Below are 24501 nucleotides of genomic sequence, written 5' to 3'. Positions count from 1 at the left end.
AAAAATTATATATTTTTTTTAATTTGGAACATTTGAAAAAAAGAACATTCGAAATTTATGGAAAAATTTAAAGCACAAACAAAATTGGAAGCATGGACATTTTTAAAATTTTGAGAATTTTTTGAAAAGGAGATCAATTTTGACAAACACTGAAGAAATTTGAAAGCGCGAACAAATTTTTAAAGCATGAATATTTTTTGAATCTTGAGAACAAACTTTGAAACCGAGAACAATTTTTTATAGTACGAACATTATTTTAATCTTGAAAATAAAATGTTGAAAAGGAGAACAATTTTGAAATAACCCAAACAAACTTGAAATTGCAAACAAATTTTGAAAGCACGAGCATTTATTTAATCTTGACAATAATTTTTGAAACCGAGAACAATTTGAAAAATCCTGAACAAATTTGATAGCATGGACAATTTTTGAAAGCATGAGCATTTTTTGAATCTTTAGAACAAAATTTTGAAATGGAGAACAATTTTGAAAAAATTCAGACAAATTTGGAAGCGTGGACAATTTTTTAAAGCACAAACATTTTTTGAATCTTAAGAAAAAAAATTGAAAATGAAAACAAATTTGAATCTTCAGAACAAATTTCAAAACCGAGAGCAATTTTTGAATAATACAAATCTTCAGAACAAATTTGAATCTTTCTAAAATGCAGAAAAAATATAAAAATCAAAAAATATTTTTTCAAAATCTAATTCTTATTTTTTGAAACATAAACAGAAAAAATAGAAAAAACGAAAAAGGAAAAAGAAACAAAACCGGTTTAAGGAATCATCTAAAAGATTACAAAACCAAATAAAACCGTATGGGAAGTTTCCCAAAACCGGGGAGCTGTAAAATGGGTCAGCCAATTTAAAATCGCTACCTTCCCCGTTTTGCGAAACCCCGACACCGCTTCGGCCTGAGCGGCGAATAGGATATACCTCGCATGTGTGCACAGAGTTGTCGCCCGACTAGGCGGGCCAGTACTTTATCTGTTTTATTTCCTTTTCTGGTTATTTAATTTCTTATTTTGGTTCGTATTTCTTTATTTTTTCTTTTTTTATTTCTTTCATGAAAAAAACAAATGTTGCATTTCCTAATTATTTTTTGAAAACATGAATATTTTTTAAATAGAGAACAAATTTGGAAGCACGAACGTTTCTTGAATCTTTAGAACAAATTTTGAAATTGAGAATAATTTTTTAAAAATATGAACATATTTGGAAGCATGAACAAAATTTTAAAAGAGAGAATAGTTTTGAAAAAAACCCGAATAAATTTGAAAGCACAAATATTTTTTATATATCTTGAGAACAAAATTTGAAACCTAGAACAATTTTGAAAAATCCTAAACGAATTTGGAAGAGGGAACAATAATTTAAAGCACGGATTTTTTTTAATGTTGAGAACAAAATTTTCATATGGAGATATTTTTTGAAATACCCCGAACAAATTTGGTGGAAAGAAGAATTTTTTTAAAGCAAGAACATTTTTGGAATCTTGAGAACAAATTTTAAGACTGAGAATAATTTTCAAAAATCATGAAAATTTTGGAAGCGCGAACAATTTTTTAAAGCTCACACATTTTTTGACTCCTGAGATTTTTTTTTTTGAAACAGAGATAATTTTTGAGAAACCGCGAACATAATTTTAAAGCACGAACATTCTTTGAATCTTAAGAAGAAATTTTGAGACCGAGAACTATTTTGAAAAAGCCTGAATAAATTTGGAATCACGAACATATTTTAAATGTTGAGAACAAAATTTTGAATCGGAGAACAATATTGAAAAACACAAAATAAATTTGGAAGCGCGAACAGTTTTTTAATGCACGAACATTTTTTGAATCTTGGGAACAAATTTTAAAAACGGGAACAATTTTGAAAAATTCGGAACAAATTTGGAAGCACGGACATTTTTAAAAAATCTCGCTCATTTTTTGAATTTATGAATGAAAACCGTTTCAGGAAACCTTCTAAAATTTTCCTCAAACTGGAAAAAAATCGGTTGAAAGAAAACCGGAATCAGTTAAAGCGCTAATGGAGCAGTCCATTAAAGTCTCTCGGCTCGCTTCTGTGTGTGTTTGTCCGATAACTCACCACAGTGAACGGCAAATAGGATATTTCCCCGCCTACCGCAAGACGAGGCCCTAAGAGCATCTCTAACAGCTGCCCAAGATAGGGCAGCAATTTTTTTATTATAAGACAGGCAAAATCTCAGTATAGGACGACGAAACATCTGTTGATTTACCAGCAGCCCAAGATGGGCAGTGCGTTGCTCCAAGAGCTGCCCCAAATGCATCTCCAACGCGAAATTTAAACTCATACGGCTATATTTCGACAGATAGCAGATACTGAAGAACAAGTTCGAGTGACGAACAGCAGAAGGACGATAAAATTAAACCTAATTTTAACCTAACGACGACTAATCGGCGGCGGCGCCTAGTCCAGGACGGCGGCGTCAGAGTCGGAGTCGTCGTGAGTGGTGTCCTAGAACGAGGAGCCGAGCTCCGACGACGAGGACCCGACATCGATGCGGTTCGCCGGCGGCGGCGGCGGAGCGGACGGCCCCGCACCGTCGGCTCGGGCTGCGGCGGACTTCTTCTTCTTCCGCCCGGCGAAGAAGTCGAGCTCCGCCTGCACGAGCTCGGGGTGGTCGCGGCGGAGCGTCTCCATGCGGAGCTCGTTGATCTTCGCCGCCCGCAGGTTCGCGCGCTCGCGGAGCTGCTGGCGGCGCTGCTCGTGCCCGTCCGTCACGTCGACGAAGTGCAGCGGCGGCGCCAGCCACAGCGCGTAGTCGCGGTCGGTATCGGGGAAGTTGAGGTCCCGCCGCGGCCGGCCGAATCGTATCGCCGCCGCGTCGTACGCGCGTGCGGCGAGCTCGGCGGAGTCAAATGTCCCTATCCACCACCGAACTCCGTCGGCGGTGATCTCCGCTGCGAATCGGCCGGAGGGGCGCTCCCGCACGCCAAAGAAGCCGGAGCTCGGGCGGCGACGCGGTGCCATGGCGGAAGAGGGGGAACGGCGGTGGCGGGGGGCGATTGGGGGCAGGGGACGGCGTTTGGGGGGAGGGGAACGGCGGCGGGTGGTTGGCGCGGCGGGAGGTGGACGGCGCCGGCGAATTTGGTGCGGCAGCGCGCGGCGGGTTGGGGATTTTATTGGCGCGCGACGGGGTGGGAAGCTTCCGGATGGCAGTTGGACGCGCGCGTGCGTTGCCAGAAAATTTGGGGCAGTTAGCTAGGTGTCCCATATTTACAACACTTGAGCAAAATATAGGGCATTGCCCTGAATTTCTTTGGCCAAATGCCCAAGATAGGACAGCTGTTGAAAACCGTGTTTAGTCATTTTTTGCCCTATATGACAGATTGTTTGTAACACTCTCTATATAGGGCAGCTGTTAGAGATGCTCTAAGGAACGCTTGAACTATATCTCGCCTGACGCATGCTCGCCTCGCCTCAGACGCGGAGCGATCAGATCGGCAAAGTACTGTAGCAGCGTGTGCCTCACAGTATTTTTTTCTTCTGTTATAGTAATTTGGTTCTCAATCGGTTTTCATATGTTTACTTCTTTTATATGTTGCTTTTATTTTCTTCTTTATTGATATTCTTTGCTTTTCTATGTTCCTTTGTTTTTTTCCTTTTTAGTTTATATTGCCTACACATGGATACCTTTTTTAGTACGGAATATAAATACTTTAGTGCACACGTAAAACGTTATTTTGATACACATTGAACATTCTTCAAATACATGATGGTTTGTCCCTGTTTTTAGGGCAGTACCCGGTGGTGGACTCCGCGCTTGCCGCTGCCGTCGCTCACAGCATCGGGCGTCTACGGCCCTTGCAGCTTGCAGCAGACCCGGCGAGTGGCAACGGCCACCGGCAAGCTATGATCGCGCGCAGCCCTGGCGAGCGGCAACGGCCACCGGGCCCGGCGAACGGCGCCCATCCCCGGCGAGGATGCCAGTAACCCAGTCCCACGCCCACAGCCACCTCTTTCCCCAGCTCCGGCGGACAAGCTGCATAACTGCGATGGCGAGGCACACTCACGATACACGATGCTGCAACTAACATCGATTTTTGCTGCATGCTTCAACCGGCATCACAATTTGCTACAACCGCCATCGCTATTTGCTGCAACTAGTGTTGCATTTTGCTACATCGCATATGGCTTTGCAATTTTTGCTACAACCGGTAATGAAAAAAGCTACATCCAGTGACATGATTTGCTGCAACGGCCACGTTGAAGTTTTTGGTGGCAACAGTGGCGTTGTGATTTTTGCTGCAACCTTGTCGGTCCTTCGTTGTAGCTTTTTTCATCAACGGTTGTAACATTTTATGTCAACGGTTGCAACATTCTATCATGACAATGACCGCTTGCAGCTTTTTATATGTTTGGTTGCAGCTTTATTCATCAACGGTTGTAGCATTTTATGTCAACGGTTGCAGCATCCCGCCATGACAATGACCGCTTGCAGCTTTTTATATGCCCGGATGAAGCTTTTTCATCTGGGTTTGAAGCTTTTTTGACAGCGGTTGTAGCATGAGCGCAAAAATGGTTTCCATCGCCGTCCAACAGCAACCCCATGTCCACAAGCGCCTCCGCTTGCAGCACTAACTCGAGGGCCTCCCTCGGCGATGCGACCCCACCGGCGAAACCATGAGAAGCTTGGCTGGGGGACGAGATGCTCGTAGAAGCACGGGGGAGAAGAAAGTTTCTCGCCGCATCAGGTCGGCGTCCCCAACGACGGCGGCCGGTGGTCGTCCTCAACAGATGAGAGAAGGTGGGGGGGGGAGGAGAAGGTCGCTCGGGGGAGAGAAGGGTGCTCGCGTGTGGTCAGAAACTCGCGCGAGGGGATAAGGCTGTGACGGGATGCGAGCCGCTAGATCTAATCGCATCAGACGTCGTGCGATGGACCGGCCCAAGCGTTCGGCCGGACTGTCGTATGTAAACGTTTACCCTGTTTTTAATACATGGTCAACACTTTTTCAAATACACGTTGAAACACTCTTTTAGTGGTAATAACATTTTCATAAACCTAAGCAAACATGGTCTTAAATTATATAAAAAAGATTGACAGAACCTTTTTCTTTGCAACGTAGGAACGTTTAGTTAAAACTTCATGTACAATTTTTGAATTGTACTAATGGTTTCTTTTATACTATACAAAACATTATCTATATAATGTATACAATTTTTTCAAAAAGTTCCCATACATTTTGAATGGCAAAAATATTTTTTTCATTGTCGCCATAATTTTGAAGCTGTCAACAATTTTATACCGTGTTAACATTTTCAAAAGTCATGATTTTCATTTTTTGATTAAATTAAGTTTTTAAAATATATACATTTATGTAGTTATTTTTACAAAAATCATAGTTTCAATTTTTTTAAAATAAATATGTAATTATAAAATATATAAATTTATATTCTGAACATTTAAAAATAAATAAATTAGTGAGACATCATGATAAGCCTCGTCCCTCCTCGGATGTCCCATCGCTGGCACGCCGTAGCTGCTCGCGGGCGAGACTGTGGTTATACTTGTGTGTGGCGAGAGATAGGTGTATCCTTGTAGGAACCTCGCGAGCAGTAAACATGTGCACGAGGCGCGATCCGAACAGACCGGTCCATATGGGATACAACAAAGCATAATAGCTCACGATAAACTATGATGAGAATCTCTACACTTGAAGAGGAGTTGGTAGCTTTCGTTTTAGGGTTTTTTTATCTTCCCTCTCATCTTCGTTTGATTTTTTCCTTCCTCCTTCCATCATCATATATTTGATAATGTATTTATAAGAAAAAAAATCAATCAAGTTTAATTTTAATGAATTTTTAAAGACCAAATCTGCATCAATTAATGGTACGATAAGTCGCTCAATCACATTAATTAATATTTTTATACATCACTAAATTACATTAATGCATATTCTATTCCAGATTTTTCCCACTCTTCCATCCCACCTTTATGTATTTTTTGTCTGGTTTTGTTTTGTCTCTCCTTCCGCCATCATATATTTAGTAATGTATTTATGTTATAGAATGAATTAAGATTAATTATCCTTAAAGATCAAATTTGAATTAATTAATTTTATCATAAATTGCTCAATTACATTAATTGATATTTACATACATCACCAAATTACATTAATTAACATTTTCTTTCAGTTTTTTTGTCTCCCTTCCTAGCTCCCGTTCGAGTGTTTCCATGTCTCTATTCAAGTGTGATTTGGTAGCTTTCGTTCCACGGTTTCTGTATTTCCCCTCCAACCTTCATCTACTTTTTCGTTCCTCCTTCCATCATCATATATATTTAATGATGAATTGATGTGAAAGAATCAATCAAGATTAATTTATAATAAATCTTTAAAAACTAAAGCTTAATTAATTAATCTTACCATAAGTCGCTCAATCACCTTAATTACTATTTTCTTACATCACCAAACTATATTAAGTAGTAGAACGCCCATGCGTTACTATGGGCTGCAATGATGCTAGTAAATAAGAAAAAATATGAAGGCCGTTTTTAAAGTGGAAGCTCATTTCCCCTCATATGCCCGATTGTTTTTAGACATCAAGTGGACGCCTACGGGCTCCCAAAAATCAAATTGCACGGACAGTCCGGACTCCTCCAATCTAGCCTATATGTAGGGGTGGTATCATTGTCCGAATTATCCGTCATGTCATTTCCCACACGCGATCCCAACATAAAAATCCCAACCCACAACTCATCATTCTCTTTTCCTGTCGGAACCCCCCATCTCGTTCGGTTTCCCGTCGTAGCGGGATATTTTTTGCTCGAGACGTCTCATTTAAAATTGGATGACACCCACCTCATCTTTTTCATGCTTTACATGGTACTTCCACACTGACCACCATGGAGGAGTCCCCACGCAAATGGCTTGGCCCGCATCCCTTCCCCTCATGTTCATGTTGATCCACCACCACCACTAAGGGGGACAAGGTGCGCACCGCCCATGACGCCCCCTCAGCCAAGAAGGCAGATCTGATGTTTCTTGACCCATTGCCACATTGTAACATATGGTAAAAAATATGATATTCGTTATTGGGCATGCAATTGATACATCATTGTTTCTATTTATAACTCTTGAAGCAACAAACAACTATGTTTATTCTTCTATCTTAACAAAAAAATTACACGACTTGATAAAGCAAATATGAACCACTCACTCTTGCAAATTATTTCGCTCGGACTGTCGTATCTGAACGGACCAACGCAACCCCCATCCCTCTCACTCTAAACCCTCACCGTTATCGCAAAATCCACTAACTCGTGTCTAAGTGAGACGTTGATCGCTGCCTCATGGAAGGCCAATGTCAAAGGACAAGGCATCAACCGCCTTATTATCTTAGTGCTAGTACCTCCTGATTCTATACTGGACCCGTCCTTCATCCCGGCCTCTACCACGAAGTTGCTACGCTCATGCGTTGCCATGAAAAATGGGAAGTTGTGACCAGAAATGTTCATACAAAGTATGAAAAATATCAATGTTCCTCTCCTCTACCCTCCCTTGCACACACACATGCCTAATTCATGATTCAAATGTATGTAGCGGTCATAAAAGAGAGAGAAACAGATTCCCTTCACTTTCTATCTCCTAAACCCGAAATTTCTTTTAGGTCACTAAATTTACTAATTCTAAGCTCCAATAAACCAAATGAAAGAGAGGGCATATCAAGTTGGACCCTTGAGCTTCGCTTCAACAAAAGATGGATGCGTGAGCTAAATATGAGAGCCTAAAGAGATAACATTCAAAATGTTTTGGGGGCTTTACTGAATTTCTTTTTTTTCTGTAGGACTCAGGTATGTTGCTTTTCTAGAAGAATGCCGACTACATAAAAATGTTGTTACTTTCAAGCGAGTGTTTGTCAACAAACTATTGCTTATTCCATGGCAATGCATGAAAAAAGTTAATCATCCATACGAGTGATTACCTTTACATAAATAGTATGTATCACTCACGTTTGACCACCTTCAGACGCTTCTTGACCTAAGTTGCAAACATAATCCTCCTATTTTGCATATATAATGGGAGAAGTAGTAAAATGTAGAAGAATGCAATTTTCTCAAGTCAAAATGCTTGGCACTTCTTTCTAAAGACGATAACATGTAAGATGAATAGTCTCCTATGCACCACACATGCTCGAAACTAATATATATTAAAAAACATTGCATGGTATTAACAATGGGCATTGAGAAATTTTTTATTACATTTGCCATGTTTATATATAGTAAAATGGCATCCCAATAACTCACCCAAATGCAATTAATTTGCACCTAAAAAATTTCATGATTCCCATTTGGAAAATGAAATAAAAATTAAATCATCGACATTTATATCCATTTTAATAATTCTGAATTTTATCCCCTTAAATCTACCATAAAAATGGTGTCCAAGTTAGCAAACGGCAGGCCCCCATGGACACCATCGCACCGCCCACGTTCCCTGAGAGCACATAGCCACCACATTGTGATGCATGCTGAAAGGATCGATATCGTTTACTAAAGAGGGGGGGGGGGTGAATAGGTGATGTCCCACAAGCGTATGGGATCGCAGCAGTTTTCGAGGGTAGAGTATTCAACCCAAATTTATTGATTCGCTCACAAGGGGAAGCTAAAGGATATTCTCAAGTATTAGCAGCTGAGTTGTCAATTCAACCACACCTGAAAGATTAGTGTCTGCAAGCAAAGTATCAGTAGCAAGGTAGTACGATAGCAACGGCACCAGAAAAAGCTTTGGCAATCCCCGGCAACGGCGCCAGAAGAAGCCTTGTTGACAAGATGTTAGCGCCAACAAAGTCTTGCAACAAGTAACAACAGAGTAGCAAGGAACAGTAGTAGCAGCAGCAGCAGCAAAGTGACAAGTAACAGTAGTAGCGACAACAGCAAAGTGGCCCAATCCCTCTTGTAGCAAGGGACAAGCCTAGGCAAAGTAACGTAGCGAGGACCAGTAGTAAAAGACTCGTAGGCAGTGGATCGGTGATGGATGAGTGTGATGGATGTGATTCATCATGTAACAGCTATAACACGGAGAGATAAGTGGCTAGCTCCCGTTCATCGATCTAATGTAGGCATGTATTCCGTATGTAGTCATACGTGCTTAGGGAAAAAAACTTGCATGTCATCTATTGTCCATCCCTCCCGTGGCAGCGGGGTCCTAATGGAAACTACGGGATATTAAGGTTCTCCTTTTAATAAAGAACCGGACCAACGCATTAACACGCGGTGAATACATGAACTACTCATACTATGGTCATCTCTGGAGTGGTTTCGACTATTGTCACTCCGGGGTTGCCGGGTCATAACACATAGTAGGTGACTACTACTCGCAAGATAGGATCTAAAACACACATATATTGGTGACAACATAATAGGTTCAGATCTGAAATCATGTCACTCGGGCCCTAGTGACAAGCATTAAGCATAGCCAAGTAGTAGCAACATCAGTCTAGAACATAGTGGATACTAGGGATCAATCCCCGTCAAGAACTAACTCGATTACATGATAGATCTCATCCAACTCATCACCGTCCAGCAAGCATACGATGAGATTACTCACGAACGATGAGGAGCATCATGGAATTGTCGATGGATAAAGGTTGATGATGACGATGGCGACGATTTCCCCTCTCCGGAGCCCGAAACAGACTCCAGATCTGCCCTCCAGATGAAGAACAGGATGTGGCGGCGCCTCCGTATCGCAAAACGCGATGAAACCTTCTCTCTGATTTTTTCCAGGCGAAACGGAAGATATAGGACTGAGATTGGGGGCGGTGGTGCCACGTGGGCCCCACAAGCCTACATGGCGCGACCTAGGGGGGTGGCCGCGCCGTGTGGTCTTGTTGTCCACTGGCACACCCCCTCACGTGGATCATTGTGCAGGTATTTTTCTTTTATTCCAGAAAAAATCTCCGTAAATTTTCAGGACGTTCCGAGAACTTTCATTTTCGCACAAAAACAACACCATGACAATTCTGCTGAAAATAGCGTCAGTCCGGGTTAGTTCCATTCAAATCATGCAAATTAGAGTCCAAAACAAGGGCAAAAGAGTTCGGAAAAGTAGATACGACGGAGACGTATCAACTCCCCCAAGCTTAAAGTCTTGCTTGTCCTCAAGCAACTCAGTTGACAAACTGAGAGAGACAAAACAAAAACTTTGACGAACTCTGTTTGATCTTGTTGTTGCAACCATGTCTAACTCACAACCAGAATTTCAGCAACATAACAAGCAAACCACATAAACAAATGACATCTAGGTCTCACGGTAAACTCATATCAATGGCATAATCAACTAGCGAGCAAATAATAATAAGCCTCAAGTGTCAACACTTCAATCAAAACAACATGAAGCAGTACGAATAGATGGTATCTCGCTAGCTCTTTCTGAGATCGCAAAACATAAATGCAGAGCACCTTAAAAGACCAAGGGCTGACTAAACATTGTAATTCAAGGCAATGAAGATCCAGTCATAGTCACACTCAACACAGTTAAAAGCAAAGCATAAAAATGACAGAGGTGTTCTCTAATTGGCGCTTTTGTAAGAGGAGGATGACTCAACAGGAACATAAATAGACATGCCCTTCGCAGAGGGAAGCACTGATTTGCAGAGGTGCCAGAGCTCAAGCTTTGAAAACAGAGATAATAATTTGGGGTGGCATGCTTTCATTGTCTGCGCAATGACTAAGAGTTCTCAACATCTTCCACCCTAGACAAGCTATAGGCGGTTCCCAAACAGAAAAGTAAAGTTTTGACTCCCCCACCACCAATCAATCACACTCCACGGCTAGCCGAATCCTCGGGTACCGTCCAAACCAACATCAATCCTGAGGGAGTTTTGTTTGCAATTATCTTTTTGATTTGAGCATGGAACTGGGAATTCCAATTACCGGCCCCTTTCTCGTGAATGATAGTGAATAAACACATATCGAGGATAACACGCCTAGCATGGAAGATACCAATAGCCCCTGTCACCACATGAGCGGTTCAGGCATGCAAAACAGATTATTTTTTGAATATTTAGAGAGTGGCACATGCAAATTTACTTGGAACGGCAGGTAGATACCGCACATAGGTAGGTATGGTGGACTCATATGGCACAACTTTGGGTTTATAGAGGTGGATGCACAAGCAGTATTCCCGCTTAGTACAAGTGAAGGCTAGCAAAAGACTGGGAAGCGACCAACTAGAGAGCGACAACAGTCATCCAAATGCATTGAGATTAACTAACATTGAGTGTAAGCATGAGTAGGACACAAATCACCATGAACATGAACATCATAGAGGCTATGTTGATTTTGTTTCAACTACATGCATGAACATGCGCCAAGTTAAGCCACTTGAAACATTCAAAGGAGGATACCATCCTATCATACTACAACACAGTCATCTCAACATTCATGTTGGCATCCAAGACAAACCATTATAAGCTCCTAGCTAAGTAAGCATGGCATAAGCAACTATGATCTCTAAGTTGTCATTGCAAACATGTTTCTCTCACAACGAAGCTGAATCAGGCATGATGAGCTAGTCATATTTACAAAAACAAAATAGATTGAGTTCATACCAGCTTTTCCAGGCTCAGTCAATTCATCATATATCGTCATTATTGCCTTTCACTTGCACGACCGAACGATGTGAACAATAATAAGCGTGCTCGTGCATTGGATTACGCTGGAATCTACAGGCAAACACAAAGGAGAAGAAAAAGTAATATGGTTCTTTGAAAGCTAAACAGGTATGCATGCAAGAGCCACTAAACATTGTAACCAATATCTTCTAACTTGACCCAAAGAAAAAGAAAACTATCTACACGGGAAAGCTCCCAACAAGCAAAAGAAGAAAAAGAAAATCTTTTTGGATTTTCTCAAACTAGACAGACACACGAAAAGAAAACGAGAAAAAGAAAATAAACTAGCATGGATGATACAGTGGCAAAGTGTGAACACCGGCTAACAAAGTGAAAGCATAAGCAAGAATATAAAGTCGGTGAGAACACGTACTCCCCAAGCTTCGGCTTTTGGCCTAACTTGGTCTACTCCCAAGGACGGTCCTGGCGAAACCCAAAATCATAATTGGGGTTATACGGGAGCGCTGCAGCCACTGCCTGAATAGCTGCCTCACGGAGACGAGCAACCGTCGCCTCCCCCTCATACTCCTCTGCCTCTCCTATGGTTATGTAATATCTCCGTTTTACCTGAAAGTCAAATAAAGCAGGAGCAGGAAGGGTAATATGGAAAACACGCTGCCGGTTAAATATCAATCGGTATAGGAGGGATTCATCATCCCTCTCAAGGAACTGGTAGCGTGTCATAGCGACGCGGTCAAGGAAAGCTGTATGGAGCAGGGGATCTCCTGCACAGATGGGTACTCCAAGAAAATTTGCTATGCGAGTGGCATAGATCCCGCCAAACAAATCCCCATCAATAGCATTCTTATTCAGCCTCCTTGCTATAATAGCTCCCATGTTGAAGCTTTTGTCACCCGTCACTACGCTCTTAAGGATACTAAGGTCGGGTGCGCAGAGGTGACAATGCTCAATCTTACCATTAATGCATCTGCCTATGAAGAGGGCAAAATAATGCAAGGCAGGAAAATGAATACTCCCCATGGTAGCTTGCGTAATGTCTCTAGTTTCTCCAACCGTAATACCAGCGCAAAAATCTCTAACCGAAGATTTAGGAGGATCATTGAGGTTACCCCAAATAGGTATTTTGCAAATTCTACTGAAATCCTCTAAATCCATGGTATACGATTTATCATAGAGATCAAACAGTACCAATGGCTCACGACCAGTTGAAAATTTTAATCTACAAACAAAAGAGGCAGTGAGAGCAACATACTGTTCACATTTATCGTAGATGAATTCTTCGAGTCCGACGTTGCGAACAAATGCATCAAACTCATCTTTGAAGCCTGCCTCAATCATAAATTCATCAGAAGGCCATTCACATGGTTGAACCTGTGCGTCCCTAGGTTGGTAAGGATCAGGCTCCCGAATCGCAAGACGGGGACCTCTCTTGCTTGAGGAACCACCATGACAGTTTCTCTTGAACATCTTCCTTTTCTGAAATTTTCAGTGACCCAAAGGAAAGGTGAAAAAGGTTCAACTAAACTTGTAGCAACTACTCCCACAAGTGCCTAGATACCATGTTACACATCAAAACTACTTGGGACCAGCTAGAATCAGCATGCAAAGCTCAAGAACATGGTCACCAAGGCAGCAAAAATACGCGGAGTATAAGGCACTAGAGCAAAAACTAATTGGACCAATGGAGGAGTCACTTACCAAGGAGTAATTTCTCCAAAACAGTTCGGAGAACGGTGATTTGAGCAAAGAGATCGAATATCCCAGCAAGAGGAGCAAGAAGACGGGTTTGAGGTGCGAAACGATTTTTTCTGGAGGTAGGAGAACTGGATGGAAGCAAGAATGAGTGGAGGGGGTGCCTGTGGGCCCACAAGCCTGGGTGGCGCGGCCAGGGGGGTGCCCACGCCCCTAGGGCTTGTGGCCCACTGGTGTGGCCCCCACACAGACTCTTTGGCCCAATATTTTTCAAATATTCTAGAAAAAAACATACTTGATTTTCACAGTGTTCGGAGAACTTTTATTTTCGGGGTACTTTTCTACCGGACACTAAGACAGAAAACAGGGAAAACTAAACTAAACCTATCATTGTTCATCTAAGCAACCTAAAGTGAAAGCTTGGAACAGAGGTTTGTGACTCCTCGATTCATCCATCTCATGGTCATCGAAAGAAATCCGTCAATGGGGTTGATCAAATCCCCTCGACAAAACTTTCTTGGATCGCAAAAGAAGACGGAGAATTTTTGAATAGTCACTAGGTTACCTCAATGGGGATGTGTATCTCCCCAACAAGAAAATCATACTTCATCTTGACACGAGGAATAGGGCATTCAAAGCTCCCGATAAGAATCGATGAAGTTTTTTCGATAGCATTGATGCAATGTACTCGATATTGTTTCTTCGGAAAGTGCACCGTATGCTCATTACCGTTGACATGGAAAGTGACATTGCCTTTCTTGCAATCTATAACAGCCCCTGCGGTGTTTAAAAAGGGTCTTCCGAGGATGACAGCCATGGCATCGTCCTCGGGAATATCCAAGATAAAAAAGTCTGTTAAGATAGTGGTGTTAGCAACCACAACAGGCACATCCTCGCAAATGCCGATAGGGAAAGCAGTTGATTTGTCGGCCATTTACAGAGAGATTTCAATGGGTGTCAACATATCCAGCTCAAGTCTACGACAAAGAGAGAGAGAGGCATAACACTAACACCGGCTCCAAGGTCGCACAACGCAGTTCTAATGTAGTTGCCTTTAATGGAGCAAGGTATAGTGAGCACACCGGGATCACCTAGTTTCTTTGGAGTTCCACCCTTGAAAGTGTAATTGGCAAGCATGGGGGAGATCTCAAGATCAGGTATCCTCCTCTTATTAGTCACAATATCTTTCATGTACTTAGCATATGGAGACATCTTGAGCATATCTGTCAGACGCATCTGCAGAAAGACAGGTCTGATCATTTCAACGAATCGCTCAAAATCCTCATCGTCCTTTTTCTTGGATGGTTTGGGAGGAAAGGGCATAGGTTTCTGAACCCATGGCTCCCTTTCTTTACCATGCTTCCTAGAAGCGAAGTCATTCTTATCGTATCTCTTAGTCTTAGGCTATGGCTTATCAAGATCAACACTAGGTTCAATCTCCACATCCTTCTCATTGCTAGGCTGAGCATCTTCATGAACATCACTATTGATATTATCATTAGGCTCATGTTCATCACCAGATTGTGTTTTAGCATCAGAGATAGAGGCATCATTTGTACTCTCAGGGGTAGCAGCAACAGGGTTGCTAGCAGTGCTAACTCCTTGAGAACCTTGTTCAATTCTTATCGGATGACCCTCAGGATACAAAGGTTCCTGGGTCATTCTACCGCCTCTAGTGAAAACTCTAACGGAATTGTCATTCAACTCGTTGAGCAAGTCATTCTGAGATTTAAGTACTTGTTCTACCTGAGTAGTAACCATAGAGGCATGTTTACTTAGAAGTTTAAGATCATTGACATTTCTGTCCACACAAGCACTTAAATGACTAAGCATACGAGCATTCTTTTCCAATTGTCTACTAACATAATCATTGAAACTTTGTTGTTTGACAACAAAGTTATCAAATTCATCCATGCATAAGCTAGCAGGTTTATCAAAAGGAATATCACTCTCATCAAACCTACGCAGAGAATTTACTTCTACTACCTGTATCTGGTTATCGAGACCGTGGATCTCTTCGATAGGTGGTAGATTTTTGACATCTTCAGATTTAATGCCTTTCTCTCGCATAGATTTCTTGGCTTCTTGCATATCTTCAGTACTGAGGAATAGAATACCTCTTTTCTTCGGAGTTGGCTTAGGAGGTGGTTCGGGAATAGTCCAAGCATTCTCATTGCACAAGATGTTGTTCAACAGAATCTCAGCTTGTTCTATGGTTCGTTCCCTAAAAACACTACCAGCACAACTATCTAGGTGGTCTCTAGAAGCATCGGTAAGTCCATTATAGAAGATATCAAGTATTTCGTTCTTCTCAAGAGGGTGATCAGGCAAAGCATTCAGTAGCTGGATGAGCCTCCCCCAAGCTTGTGGGAGACTCTCTTCTTCAGCTTGAGCAAACTTGTATATTTCCTGCAAGGCAGCTTGCTTCTTATGGGCAGGGAAATATTTTTCAGAGAAGTAGTAGACCATGTCCTAGGGCTACGCACACAACCACGAGCAAGAGAAGTGAACCAGGTCTTAACATCATCCTTCAGCGAGAAAGGAAATAGCTTGAGCATATAGTAGTGGCGAATCTTTTCCTCACTAGTGAATAGGGTGGCTATATCGTGCAGTTTGGTAAGATGGGCTACAACCGTTTCAGACTCATAACCGTGAAAAGGATCAGATTCGACCAGAGTGATTAACTCAGGGTCGACAGAGAATTCATAATCCTTATCGGTCACAAATATAGGCGAAGTAGCAAACTTCGGGTCATATTTCATCCTAGCGTTCAGAGATTTTTCTTTCCACTTGCGCAGAAGTTTATCAACATCATAGCTATCCTTACACACAAGAAACTCCTCTGCTATCTCTCCCTCCATAACATAGCGCGTATCAGGCATAGCACGCAATTCAGGCATAGTAGCAGGTTCTACTTCAATAGTATCAGCACTTTCAGAAGTATCATCACATCTAGCAGCAGCTCTAGCAAGTTGTGCATCAAGGGCACCTAGTGGAAAAGCAGTATCAAGCATAGCATCATCAGGCATAGTATCTAGCATAGCATCATAAGCAGCAGAAGTAGCATCATCAAGCACAGTAGTATCAAGCATAGCATCATCAGGCACATGCGACATATCAAGATTTCTAGCAGGAGGAGAAGTCGCAAACTTACTCAAAACTGAAGGTGAATCAAGTGCAGAGCTAGATGACAGTTCCTTACCTCTCCTCGTAGTGGAAGGCAGGATTTTAGTTCTTGGATCTTTCGGATTCCTCATAGTGATCAAGAGACGTCAATCCCAAGTGACTCAGAGAATATAGCTGTGCCTCCCCGGCAACGACGCCAGAAAAAGCCTTGATGTCCCACAAGCGTATGGGATCGCAACAGTTTTCGAGGGTAGAGTATTCAACCCAAATTTATTGATTCACTCACAAGGGGAAGTGATACGTCCATTTTGCATCATGCTTTCATGTTGATATTTATCGCTTTATGGACTGTTATTATACTTTGTGGAACCTTACTTATGCCTTTTCTCTCTTATTTTGCAAGGTTTATTTGAAGAGGGAGAATACCGGCAGCTGGAATTCTGGACTAGAAAAGGAGCAAGTCTGAGTCCTCTATTCTGCGCAACTCCAAATGCCCTGAAAATCAACGTGGATTTTTTTTGGATTTTATAAAAAATACTGGGTGAAAGAAGTGTCAGAGGGGAGCAACCAGGGGCCCACAAGCCTGGTGGCCACGTCAACAGGGCTTGTGGGCACCCTGGCGGCCCACTGGCCCCCTCTTTTGCTATATGAAGGATTTCGTCCGGAAAAAAATTAGGGTGGAGCTTTTTCGTGGATTCTCCGCCGCCACGAGGCGGAACTTGAGCAGATCCAATCTAGAGCTCCGGCAGGACGATCCTGTCGGGGAAATTTCCCTCCCGGAGGGGGAAATCGCCGCCATCGTCATCACCAACACTCCTCTCATCGGAGGGGAGGCATCTTCATCAACATCTTCATCAGCACCATCTCCTCTCCAATCGATAGTTCATCTGTTGTAACCAATCTCCGTCTCGCGACTCCGATTGGTACTTGTAAGGTTGCTAGTAGTGTTGATTACTCTTTGTAGTTGATGCTAGTTGGATTACTTGGTGGAAGAGTTTATATTCAGATCCTTGATGCTATTCATTACACCTCTGATCATGATTATGATTATGCTTTGTGAGTAGTTACTTTTGTTCCTGAGGACATGGGATAAGTCATGCTAATAATAGTCATGTGAATTTGGTATTCGTTCGGTATTTTGATATGTTGTATGTTGTTTTTCCTCTAGTGGTGTTATGTGAACGTCGACTACATAACACTTCACCATATTTGGGCCTAGAGGAAGGCATTGGGGAGTAGTAAGTAGATGATGGGTTGCTGGAGTGACAGAAGCTTAAACCCCAGTCTATGCGTTGCTTCGTAAGGGGCTGATTTGGATCCATTAGTTTAATTCTATGGTTAGACGTTGTCTTAATTCTTCTTTCGTAGTTGCGGATGCTTGCGAGAGGGGTTAATCATAAGTGGGATGCTTGTCCAAGTAAGGGCAGTACCCAAGCGCCGGTCCACCCACATATCAAACTATCAAAGTAACGAACGCGAATCATATGAGCATGATGAAACTAGCATGACAGAAATTCCCGTGTGTCCTTGGGAGCGTTTTTCCTCTTATAAGACTTTGTTCAGGCTTTTCCCTTGCTAAAAAAGGGATTTGGCCACTTGCTGCACCGTTGCTACTACTTGTTACTTGTTACTTTTCGCTTGCTATGTTTCACCTCACTACACCATCACTTGTTACCGCTACTTTCAGTGCTTGCAGTTATTACCTTGCTGAAAACAGTTTATCAGAGCCTTCTCCTCCTTGTTGGGTTCGACACTCTTACTTATCGAAAGGACTATGATTGATCCCCTATACTTGTGGGTCATCAAGACTCTTTTCTGGCGCCGTTGCCGGGGAGGGAAGCGCCTTTGGTAAGTGGAATTTGGTAAGGAAACATTTATATACTATGCTGAAATTTATTGTCACTTGTCACTATGGAAACTGTTCCTTTGAGGAGTTTGTTCGGGGTATCTTCACCACGAACGGAAGCACGAGGAGTTGTTCCTCAACCTGAGGTACCTATTGAAAATATATTTTATGAAATTCCTTTGGGTATGCTTGAGAAACTGCTGGCTAATACTTTTACAGGAGATGGATCTTCACATCCAGACTTGCATCTAATCTGTGTAGATGAAGTTTGTGGTTTATTTAAGCTTGCAGGTTTGCCCGAGGATGAGGTAAAGAAGAAAGTCTTTCCTTTATCTTTGAAGGATAAGGCGTTGACATGGTATAGGCTATGTGATGATACTGGATCATGGGACTACAATCGGTTGAAATTGGAATTTCATCAAAAGTTTTATCCTATGCATTTAATACATCGTGATCGGAATTATATTTATAACTTTTGGCCCCGTGACAGGGAAAGCATAGCTAATGCTTGGGGAGGCTTAAATCAATGCTATATTCATGCCCCAATCATGAGCTCTCGAGATAAATTATCACTCAAAACTTTTATGCTCGGCTTTCCCATGAAGATCGTACCATGCTTGACACTTCTTGTATCGGTTCTTTTATGAAGAAGGATATTGACCACAAGTGGAATTTATTGGAAAGAATCAAACATAACTCTGAAGATTTGGAGCTAGAAGAAGGTAAGGAGTCAGGTATGAATTTCCAGTTTGATTGCGTTAAATCTTTTGTTGAAACAAACACTTCTAGAGATTTTAGCGCTAAGTATGGACTTGACTGTGAGATAGTAGCTGCTCTATGTGAATCTTTTGTTGCTCATGTTGATCTTCCCAAAGAGAAGTGGTTTAAGTATCATCCTCCTGTAGAAATCAATATAGTTAAACCCAATCTAGTTGAGGAGAAAGCATTGCCTTTAGTGATCCTATTGTTCCTTGTGCCTACGCTGAGAAACCACCTTACCCTGCTAGGAAAAAGGATTATTCTAAAGCTCCAACTGCGATACGTAGGGGTTACATTAGACCACTTGCACCCCCTGAGGAAATTAGAGTTGAACCTAGTGTTGCTATTATCAAAGATCTCTTAGCCAAAGACATAGACGGGCATGTTATCAAATTCTGTGAGGACTCTGCTAGAATTGCTAAACCTCACGCGAAAGACAAATACGGACCTGTAGTTGGCCTGCCCGTTGTTTCTGTCAAGATAGGAGATCACTGTTACCATGGTTTATGTGATATGGGTGCTAGTGTTAGTGCAATACCCCGTTCCCTATATGATGAAATCAAAGATGAGATTGCACCTCCTGAGTTAGAACCCATTGATGTCACTATTACGCTAGCTAATAGAGACACTATCTGCCCTCTGGGAATTGTGAGAGACGCAGAAGTCCTGTGTGGTAAGACGAAGTATCCTACTGATTACCTCGTCCTTGCTACTGCACAAGATAGATTTTGTCCCATCATATTTGGTAGACCCTTTCTCAACACTGTCAATGCTCACATTGATTGCATTAAATAGACTATCACTGTTAGTTTCGAGGGTGTGTCTCATGAATTTAACTTCTCTCCAAGTTTGGAAGACAACCCCATGAAAAAGAGTCGTCTGGTAGGGATGAAATCATTGCTCTTGTCTCTATTGCCGTACCTCCTACGGATCCTTTAGAGCAATATCTGCTTGAGCATGAAAATGATATGCATATGGAGGAAAGAGATGAGATAGATAAAATTGTCTTAGATCAATATCCTATTCTCAAGAATAATCTGCCTGTTGAACTGCTTGGGGATCCTCCCCCACCAAAGGGTGATCCTGTGTTCGAGCTAAAACAGTTACCGGATACACTTAAGTATGCCTATCTTGATGAGAAGGAGATATATCCTGTTATTATTAGTGCTCACCTCTCGAATCACGAACAGAAGAAGTTATTAAAAACTTTTGAGGAAGCACCGTGCTTCTATTGGATATACTCTTGATGATCTTAAGGGTATTAGCCCCACTCTATGTCAGCACAAGATTAAAACCGATCCTGATTCTAAGCCAGTTGCTGATCATCAATGGAGACTAAATCCGAGGATGAAAGAGGTCGTGAGAAAAGAAATATTAAAGCTTCTGGAAACAAGAATCATTTATCCTGTTGCTCATAGTGATTGGGTAAGTCCAGTACATTGCGTACCTAAGAGGGGAGGTATCACTGTCGTCCCGAATGATAAGGATGAACTAATCCCGCAGAGGATTATTACTGGCTATAGGATGGTGATAGACTTCCGAAAACTGAACAAGGCAACCAGGAAGGACCATTATCCTTTGCCGTTTATCGACCATATGCTAGAAAGGCTATCTATACACACACACTTCTGCTTTCTAGGCGGTTATTCAGGTTTCTCGCAAATACCTATTGCACAATCTGATCAAGAGAAAACCACCTTCACATGCCCCTTCGGTACCTTTGCTTATAGACGTATGCCTTTTGGCTTGTGCAATGCACCTGCCACCTTTCAAAGATGTATGATGGCTATATTCTCTGACTTTTGTGAAAAGATTGTTGAGGTTTTCATGGATGATTTCTCCATCTATTGTTCTTCCTTTGACGATTACCTCAACAACCTCGATCGAGTCTTACAGAGATGCAAAGATACCAACTTCGTCTTGAACTGGGAGAAGTGCCACTTCATGGTTAATGAAGGCATCATCTTAGGACACAAAATCTCTGAGAGAGGCATTGAAGTTGATAAAGCTAAGGTAGATGCAATTGAGAAAATGCCTTACCCCACAGATATCAGAGGTATATGAAGTTTCCTAGGTCATGCTGGTTTCTATAGAAGGTTCATTAAAGACTTCTCTAAGATTTCTAGGCCTCTTACCAACCTCTTGCAGAAGGATGTTCCTTTTGTCTTCGATGAGGATTGTGAGGAAGCTTTCGAAATACTTAAGAAGGCCTTGATAACCGCACCTATTGTTCAACCACCTGATTGGAACTTGCCCTTTGAAATCATGTGCGATGCTAGTGATTATGCTGTTGGTGCTGTTCTAGGACAAAGAGTTGACAAGAAGTTAAATGCCATTCACTACAGTAGTAAAACTCTAGACAATGCTCAAAGAAACTATGCCACTACGGAGAAGGAGTTTTTGGCAGTCGTGTTTGCATGTGAAAAGTTCAGATCTTATATAGTTGACTCCAAAGTCACTATTCACTCTGATCATGCTGCTATTAAGTACCTTATGGAGAAGAAGGACGCTAAGCCAAGGCTAATCAGATGGGTTCTCCTGCTACAGGAATTTGATTTGTACGTTGTTGACCGAACGGATGCTGATAACCCTGTAGCAGATAACCTGTCTAGGCTAGAGAATGTCCTTGATGACCCATGACCTATTGATGACAGCTTTCCTGATGAGCAATTGAATGTCATCCGCACTTCACATAGTGCACCGTGGTATGCTGATTACGCAAACTATATCGTAGCCAAATACATACCACCATGTTTCACCTACCAGCAAAAGAAGAAGTTCTTCTTTGATTTGAGACACTATTTTTGGGATGATCCTCACCTTTATAAGGAAGGAGTAGATGGTGCTATTAGGCGTTGTGTGCATGAACATGAACAGGGATAGATCCTGCAGAAGTGTCATTCCGAGGCCTACGGAGGACACCATGTTGGAGACAGAACTGCTCATAAGGTATTGCAATCAGGTTTCTATTGGCCCACTCTCTTCAAGGATGCCCGTAAGTTTGTCTTGTCTTGTGAAGAATGTCAAAGAATAGGAAACATTAGCAAACGTCAGGAAATGCCTATGAACTATTCACCGGTCATTGAACCATTTGATGTTTGGGGCTTTGATTATACGGGACCCTTCCCGAGTTCCAATGGGTAGACTCACATCTTAGTTGCTGTGGATTATGTCACTAAGTGGGTAGAGGCTATCCCCACTAAAAATGCCGATCACCACACCTCTATTAAGATGCTTAAAGAAGTCATTTTCCCAAGATTTGGAGTCCCTAGATATCTGATGACTGATGGCGGTTCACACTTCATTCATGGTGTTTTCCACAAGATGCTCGCTAAGTACAATGTCAACCATAGAGTTGCATCTCCTTATCATCCTTAGTCTAGTGGTCAAGTGGAGTTGAGTAATAGGGAGATCAAATTGATCTTACAAAAGACCGTCAATAGATCTCGAAAGAATTGGTCTAGCAAACTTGACGATGCACTATGGGCTTATAGAACTGCTTATAAGAATCCCATGGGCATGTCGCCATATAAAATTGTTTACGGTAAGGCCTGTCATTTACCTCTTGAGCTGGAACACAAAGCTTATTGGGCAATCAAAGAGCTCAACTTTGATTTCAAACTTGCCGGTGAGAAGCGGTTGTTTGATATCAGCTCATTAGATGAATGGAGGGCCCAGGCATATGAGAATGCCAAGTTGTTCAAGGAAAAGGTTAAGAGATGGCACGATAAAAGAATACAAAAACGAGAGTTCAATGTAGGTGATTATGTCCTGCTATAAAATTCTCGTTTAAGATTCTTCGCAGGCAAGCTTCTCTCTAAATGGGAAGGTCCCTACGTTGTCGAGGAAGTATATCATTCCGGTGCCATCAAAATCAATAACACGGAAGGTATTTTTCCTAGAGTGGTAAACGGGCAAAGAATCAAGCATTACATCTCTGGTACTCCCATAAATGTTGAGACCAATATCATCAATATCATAACTCCACAGGAGTACATAAGGGATGTTTATCAGCCTGTTCCAGACCCTGAAAACCAAGAGGTATCTGTTTCGGTAAGTAATTGGACTCCGAAACTTTTCTAATAGGAAATTTTCTCTGTTTTGGAATTTATGGAAAATTAGAAAAATAAAAAGCAGTCCGGAGAGCGCACGAGGCGACCACAAGCTTGGTTGCTGCGACCTACCCCTGGCCGCGGCAACAGGGCTTGTGGGCAGCTCGTGGGCCTCCTGGACTCCGTTTTCTTGCGGAGCACTCCTTCTGGTCCAGAAAAAATCATTATATATACGCCCGAGGGTTTTGATCTCCGTATCGCGCAGTTTTCCTCTGTTTTCGTTTCGAGCTTGTTGTGTGCCGCAGATTTAGAGCAAAGATGTCTCAGGAATCTGTTGGGGAGAATAATCTCCCTCAAGTTCATGAAGAAGAAGATGCTGATCTGAAAAGAGTAGAAGTCACGGAAGCCAGGGACAAAACTAAGGAGAAAACCCAAGCTAGGGAGGAAGCTCAACCTAGGTTCAACATTGAAGACGTTGAAGGAGTAGATTTCCTCCAACCCTTCCTCCATGTGCTGTCTCCATCCTTGATTGAACTCTTGAGGTTTTGTGAAACAACTCATGCTCGCAATGTTTCCCTTTCTCGTGAAGTTGTTTTGCTGGAAAACCATGTCGCAGATCTCAAAGGTATAAATCAAAGATTGATAACTCTCTTGGAATCAAAGACGGAGGATCAAACTCATGTTACAACACCACCACCATCACCACCAAAGGAAGACAACTAAGCATTGGTATGGGCAATCCCCTTGGATTTTGCCAAGCTTGGGGGAGTTGCCCTAGTATCGTACCACCTTTATATCTTTTTCTTTTACCTTTGTTTTAGTTCTTTCCTTTTCAGTTTTATTTCTTCTTTTAGTGGAATAAGTCTTTAGTGTTTTAGTTTGAGTCTTTTGCCTTGTGTCTCCCCCGATGTATTCGAGCTTGCGAGCTATAATAAAGAGTATCTTAGTTAAGGGCTTTGCTTTGTGCCGTGATCAAAAGTATGAAAAGAACGATAGCATGAAAGATCATGAGATGATCTTATGGAAATTGATAGCTTCACATATAACAAGTATGATGATTGAAACTTGTTGAGAGTAGACCAACATAGACCTCAGTCATTGTTGCAATTAATAAGAAGTAATAAGGAAAGAGAGGTTCACATATAAATATATCATCTTAAACACTTTCTATAATTGTGAGCACTCACCAAACTATTACATGCCTAGAAGTAGATGTTGGACAAGGAAGACAACATAATGAATTGTGTTTGCTTGGTTCCAAATAATGTGATATGATTAGAGATCCCTTAGCATGTGACGATTGCTTCCACCTCATATTAGCCAAAACCCCCGCACCAAGTAGAGATACTACTTGTGCATCCATAAACCTTCAACCCAGTTTTGCCATGAGTGTCCACCATACCTACCTATGGATTGA

This window comes from Hordeum vulgare, chromosome 4H (genome assembly GCF_904849725.1).
Source record: "Hordeum vulgare subsp. vulgare chromosome 4H, MorexV3_pseudomolecules_assembly, whole genome shotgun sequence".
Taxonomy (NCBI): Eukaryota; Viridiplantae; Streptophyta; class Magnoliopsida; order Poales; family Poaceae; genus Hordeum; species Hordeum vulgare.
This window is presented reverse-complemented; position numbering follows the sequence as displayed.